Source organism: Schistocerca piceifrons, chromosome 6 (assembly GCF_021461385.2).
Source record: "Schistocerca piceifrons isolate TAMUIC-IGC-003096 chromosome 6, iqSchPice1.1, whole genome shotgun sequence".
NCBI lineage: Eukaryota > Metazoa > Arthropoda > Insecta > Orthoptera > Acrididae > Schistocerca > Schistocerca piceifrons.
The window spans coordinates 479,524,038-479,531,342 of NC_060143.1; the positions used below are offsets into that span (position 1 = coordinate 479,524,038).

At 42.9% G+C, this 7,305-nt stretch overlaps 1 non-coding gene across 1 annotated transcript; it reads right to left on the minus strand.

The window, feature by feature from the left end:
• Nucleotides 1–4,490: 4,490 nt before the first annotated feature.
• Nucleotides 4,491–4,564, minus strand: Trnat-ugu. The gene has a single exon. It is a non-coding gene; the product is annotated as a tRNA-Thr (tRNA).
• Between the last annotated feature and the right edge of the window lie 2,741 nt (nt 4,565–7,305).

The following is a 7,305-nucleotide window of genomic DNA, read 5'->3' on the forward strand; positions in this document are numbered from 1 at the left end:
CCTTAAACTTTATTTCGTAAATTCTTCATTACCTTCTTCAACAAATTTATTGTTCTTTTGACTTCCTTAAAGTCCAAAATCTGCTTCTGTGTTTTAGAATATGTCTATCCACTAGTTTGCAAAATGTTAACATTGTAACTTTCCGTATTTTGTAATTCATTGATCCGTGTATTACGCCACAAATCATTTCTACATATTTAAGGGGAGGTTCACTATCTTTGGCCCGAAAAAAGCATGTTGCATGTTCTTTGAGAATTTTTTCTCGGGATGTGTTATAGATATCAATGTCTAAGTTGGTCAAAATGTTTATTGATATTTCCTCTACAAACTGGAATTTTTTTCGGCCGGAAATGTCGAAAAGCAAAGACGGAAGTGCCGTCAGAACGAAACAAAATTTCGATGTAGACTTCCACACGCGGTATGTCACACGTCAGCCGGCTCGTTTGAAATCAAAATTGAGTTGACGTTAGCGAAGTATATACGATTCTACCTCGCTTAAGTTATTTGAACCGTAGGAAACAAAATGGCGGCCATGTCAAAAAATAGGGTTCTTTCATCGATTTTTCTACTTCGTCGGCCAAGTAAAAATATTTACAGTTGATGGATCGGAATAAAAGTGGTACAACTTCTAGTAGTTTAGTTAACTTCGTCGGAAACAAAGAATCATGCCAATCGGTTCAGTAGATTTGAAGTTACCACACCGCGCGATAAAAAGATAGTCATTTCGAGAAAAACACGTTTGAAGTTTTGACTACATATAAATGCAATATTATGCAACTTACGTTCAATCGTTCAATCTACTATTCTGGATCCATAAACTAGTCCTTCTCCTTCCTCACAGAGGGCGTTCTGCTCGATCTGGGCCATCCTGCGCTTTTCCAGAGACTCTCGTACGGCCGGTGGCAAGCGGTTTTCTGCCGCTTAAATCAGGTGGTCGTCCGAATGCTTGGCGAACTGCGTCGAAGAGAGTCCCAGGATGACGTCCGTCGTTGTCATGGTCTTCACAATCGCTGAATACCCTTCGTTGAAGCTGCTCACTGCCAGGAAAGTCGCAATCTCCACAGTCTTCGCACCAGAATTCCTATGCTTGGGGGCTAACTTCCAAACACACTTCTTAACTTTGTGTTTCCTCCCAAGCACCGGTACAATAACTCGTCCTCTGAAAGAAAAAAACTGGTGCGTAATTTCAGGCAGGTGCATTTTTTTTGTTCAACCGCGAATAACAAACATTTCCGTTCCGAATTCGGAAAAACCGTTTCACGGGTGGATTCGAAACACTTTTATGGATCCAAAAATGCAATTAAAAAATTCGATTTCTTGAACCAAAAGATAGCAAACCTCCCCTTAATTTATCAGTCAGACAGGTTTCATACTCACAGTTTATGTCACAGCCTAAAAGCTGAATATGTGATATCTGTTCTGTTGATAGCTCATTTGGCCATATTTTGGGGTTACCTAGAATTTTTCATTTGAACGCTATTACTTAATATCTTTAACTGAAATTTTAATATGCTATTTGTTACATATTTGATTTAGGTGATGTATTTCTAACTGGAGGCCATTTCTATCATTTCGATAACTAATTGATCATCTTTAAAAAGCAGAGTATTTGTGTGTGTATGTGTGCGTGTGTACGTGTGTATCCTGGTATTTATCTGACACCGGCCGCGGTGGCCGTGCGGTTCTGGCGCTGCAGTCCCGAACCGCGGGACTGCTACGGTCGCAGGTTCCAATCCTGCCTCGGGCATGGGTGTGTGTGATGTCCTTAGGTTAGTTAGGTTTAAGAATTTCTAAGTTCTAGGGGACTTATGACCTAAGATGTTGAGTCCCATAGTGCTCAGAGCCATTTGAACCATTTATCTGACATGTTGTTGAACTTCCAGTTTTCGCTCTCTAACAATGTCGTACATGTTGAAGCAGCAGAAAAAGGTCCCTGTCGGAACATAAAAAATGCTAATGTGTTCTTGTTTATTTAGAAGTCTCTGGCTGAAAAGCTGGATGCGAGCTGCTTCATTCTGCTTTCCTAAGTACCTTTAAAAGTTTTCTCAAATATTTTGGCATGCTAGCGTAATCACATTCTTTTTAACATGCAGTTTACCTCCATCTCCTACAGGTCCCCCTAAACCGTAACTTGCTCACATCCATTAGTCTATCGCTGTAATTTTCTCATATCCATCCACACCCACATGCCCATCCACACTCACTCATTCAACCCAACTCATTATCACTATCTCCTGTACCGCAGCTTTAGAATCCTTCGTTCTGTCCTACTACTGCTGTCTCCTTTCTTTGTGACTGTCTCTGTCTTGCTCCTCCTTAATCTCCTATGTCATTCATTAATTCATTTCTATTCTCACTATTTCTTTCTTCCTCGTTGTCACATCATAGACTGACTGTTAGTATCACTGGTTCTCAACGACATCCAGTTTCTCTTTCTATCTATTCTCTCACTGGCATGTCCCAGTCCCCTCCACTCCTTTCCTAGCACTGTTCTGTCACTGTCAACTACAGTGCCCCTCTCTTTCACTCATATTGCCTTTGTCTCCTTCGCTCTTTCTGTACCACAACCACTGTCTACAATTTCCCAGTATATATTACTTTTCCGACACCCTTCCATTGCCACTGTCTCCCTCCCTCTCTCAGCATAAAAAAGCGTGATTATATTTACATGCCTAAAACACTGAGGTCGGTAGAATCACGCAGGTAGTAAACTCACGTTTCAATCAGAGTCTTATTAATAAACAGGAACGTATTTGCATTTTTTCCCACAGGAGCATTTCTCCGTTGGTTCCATTCTTTTCCCTATTGCAGCGTGGTACGTCAATCATATGAAATGAAATACATTGGACAGTAAAGTTTTGATAGTTTACTTATGTGAAACTGAAATAACGCAAAACTAATTTTACATCTCAGACCGCATTTTAGGTGCAAAAAAAAATTTTGCCTGCGCTTCGGTACTACAACTTCGGGTTCCCAGAACACTTACGATAATAAAGGAGACACCTTTCAGCATATTACTCCGCTATACATCGCTTTATAAACTATGTTTCCGCCTCACAGCAGATTTTACGTCGGTATTTTACGTGTAGTAGTAGTGTAATTTTGAACATCCGTATCTCATAAACCAATAAATATATCAAGAAAATTTTCAAGGTTTATCGAGATTGTTATCTTAGAATATTCAGTAAAAATTTAAGCCATTTTCAGTGCATAGCCGTGATGGAATCGACTGATCAGATTTGGTACGAAAAATGGTGAAAGAATCGCTTTTTTTTTAGATATTGTAAAGGAACCGCCCAAGAACTAATTAAACCTCCTAAGGCCCACCCTAGACCACATCAAATGCAAAAAGAACCAACCAATCTGCTCCATTTTCCTAAAATGGCGGAAATGTGTAAATCCGTAGGTTGACTCTGTACTGTAGTATAGTGACAGTGAAATTAACCTAATGGTCGCTAGTCCAAGGTCTAGCCAATACACATTACCTACGTTTCTACCACCAACCCAATCTTGAGGTAGGTGCACTGGGAAAATCCCATTTTTATGTGCGGTGATTTGGAACATTTTTTAAGCATGCTGTTGCATGTGCACCGATATAGAAGGCATACTAATTTAAATTGTGGCAACCGCAGTCAGATTTCAAAATTTTGAGTGAAATTATCGGCACTGGATGTAGAAAGTTTTTTTTTAATTAAAAGTCACGACGGCTTCTCGTCAATTAAAGATACATCGTCCCATAGGGAGTGGCTCTAAGGCAATTACCTTTCGGCGATGACTTGTGAAAAAGAATTTTTCTCATCTGTGGATGCGTTTTAATTGATGCGAAACCGGTTGTCATTATTAATAAGATGTATTCTACAGCCGGTGTGGATCATTTCATTCAAAAGACGCACTGATCAATCAGAACATTATGACCACTTACCTAATAGCCGGTATGTCCACCTTTGGCACGGATAACTGCGGCGTCAGGTGTTTGCATGGGAGCAATGAGACCTTGGTAGGTCGCTGAAGGAATTTGGCACCACATCTGCACACACAAGTCCGAAGCCACGTTCAATCACATCTCGTATGTGTTCGATCGGGTTCACATCTGGCGAGTTCGGGGGCCAGTACGTCGATTCGAACTTGCCACTGTGTTCTTCTAACCACTCCATTACTCTCCAGGCCTTACAATGTGGCGCATTATCTTATTGAAAAATGCCACTGCCGTCTAGAAATATGATCGCCAAGAAGGAGTGTAAGTGGCCGACAACTAGTGTACGATACACCTTGGCCGCCACGCTGCCTTGCACGAGCTTCATTGGACCCATGGATGCCCACGTGAATGTTCACCAGAGCATAATGGTATATATGAAGATTGTAAGTGTTCTGGAAAGAGCAGATATCATTGATGACCGTGCAGCTTCTCTAGAATAAATGGTAATTAATTGAAACCCTCAGCTGCCGACAGGTGTTGTTAATATACCTCGATGGGGACAGTTGAAAATTTGTGCCCCGACCGGGACTCGAACCCGGGATCTTCTACGTACATGGCAGACGCTCTATCCATCTGAGCCACCGAGGACACAAATGAATTGCGCGACTGCAGGGACTTATCCCTTGCACGCTTCCCGTGAGACCCACATTCCCAATTGTCCACAGTCTACATACGTAATGTACCTAATAGATATTTGCCCATCCACTCACTACTCGCGCACGCTAAGGTGACGATTCCTGTAGGATTTCGAGCAACCTGTGCGCATTCGCGCAGACGAAGGTCATTGGCTGGGTTGCCATTTTATATATATATATATATATATATATATATATATATATATATATATATATATATATATATATATAGGGTGTTTCAAAAATGACCGGTATATTTGAAACGGAAATAAAAACTAAACGAGCAGCGATAGAAATACACCGTTTGTGGCAATATGCTTGGGACAACAGTACATTTTCAGGCAGACAAACTTTCGAAATTACAGTAGTTACAATTTTCAACAACAGATGGCGCTGCGGTCTGGGAAACTCTATAGTACGATATTTTCCACATATCCACCATGCTTAGCAATAATATCGCGTGGTCCCTGAATGAAATTACCCGAAACCTTTGACAACGTGTCTGGCGGAATGGCTTCACATGCAGATGAGATGTACTGCTTCAGCTGTTCAATTGTTTCTGGATTCTGGCGGTGGACCTGGTCTTTCAAGTGTCCCCACAAAAAGAAGTCACAGGGGTTCATGTCTGGCGAATAGGGAGGCCAATCCACGCCGCCTCCTGTATGTTTCGGATAGCCCAATGCAATCACACGATCATCGAAATATTCATTCAGGAAATTAAAGACGTCGGCCGTGCGATGTGGTCGGGCACCATCTTGCATAAACCACGAGGTGTTCGCAGTGTCGTCTAAGGCAGTTTGTACCGCCACAAATTCACGAAGAATGTCCAGATAGCGTGATGTAGTAATCGTTTCGGATCTGAAAAATGGGCCAATGATTCCTTTGGAAGAAATGGCGGCCCAGACCAGTACTTTTTGAGGATGCAGGGACGATGGGACTGCAACATGGGGCTTTTCGGTTCCCCATATGCGCCAGTTCTGTTTATTGACGAAGCCGTCCAGGTAAAAATAAGCTTCGTCAGTAAACCAAATGCTGCCCACATGCATATCGCCGTCATCAATCCTGTGCACTATATCGTTAGCGAATGTCTCTCGTGCAGCAATGGTAGCGGCGCTGAGGGGTTGCCGCGTTTGAATTTTGTATGGATAGAGGTGTAAACTCTGGCGCATGAGACGATACGTGGACGTTGGCGTCATTTGGACCGCAGCTGCAACACGGCGAACGGAAACCCGAGGCCGCTGTTGGATCACCTGCTGCACTAGCTGCGCGTTGCCCTCTGTGGTTGCCGAATGCGGTCGCCCTACCTTTCCAGCACGTTCATTCGTCACGTTCCCAGTCCATTGAAATTTTTCAAACAGAACCTTTATTGTATCGCTTTTCGGTGCTTTGGTTACATTAAACCTCCGTTGAAAACTTCGTCTTGTTGCAACAACACTGTGTTCTAGGCGGTGGAATTCCAACACCAGAAAAATCCTCTGTTCTAAGGAATAAACCATGTTGTCTACAGCAGACTTGCACGTTGTGAACAGCACACGCTTACAGCAGAAAGACGACGTATAGAATGGCGCACCCACAGACTGCGTTGTCTTCTATATCTTTCACATCACTTGCAGCGCCATCTGTTGTTGAAAATTGTAACTACTGTAATTTCGAAAGTTTGTCCGCCTGAAAATGTACTGTTGTCCCAAGCATATTGCAACAAACGGTGTATTTCTATCGCTGCTCGTTTAGTTTTTATTGCCGTTTCAAATATACCGGTCATTTTTGAAACACTCTGTATATATATATATATATATATATATATATATATATATATATATATATATTTATATGAAGATAGTAACTGTTTTCGAAAGAACAGAGATCATTGATGACTGTGCAGCTTCTCTGGAATAAATGATAATGAATTGAAACCCTCAGCTGCTGACAGGTGTTGTCGATATACCTCGACGGGGACAGCTGAAAATGTGTGCCCTGACCGGGACTCGAACCTGGGATCTCCTGCTTACACACATTTTCAGCTGTCTCCATCGAGCTATATCAACAACAGCAGTCGGCAGCTGAGGGTTTCAATTAATTATCATTTGGAGCATAATGGTGCTGTCGCCACTTGTCTCCGTCCCGCAGTGCACGTGTCAAGGAGCTGTTCCTGTGGAAGACGACGGATCTGCGCCCTGACATCGGCATTCTGAAGAAAATATCGGAATTCATCAGACCAAGCAACGCTCTGCCACTGCGGCAACGACGAGTGCCGGTGGTCACGTGCCCATTTCGGCCGTAGCTGCAGATGCCGTGGCGTTAACATTGGCACGCGCTTAGGTCTTCGAATGCAAAGAACCATCGTTAAGAGTATTGGGTGCACCCTGTGTTCAGACACACTTGTACACCGCCCATCTTTAAAATGTGATGTTAGTTACACCAAAGTTCAACCCCTGTCGTGTTTTACCAGTCTGCGCAGCATACGACAACCTTCATCTTTAATGCTGAGTGGTCGCCCAGCGCCCACGGCACCTGCACGTGGTTTCAGTTTGGTTTTGCCACGTACTGAAAACACTCACCACAACATTCCTCCAGCACCCGACAAGTTTTACCGTTTCAGAAATGCTCATGCCCAGCCTCAGACCATCCCAATCTGCCCTCGGTCGAGTTAAGATATATCGAACTATGATGACGGCCAAGCAGTGTTGTACACTG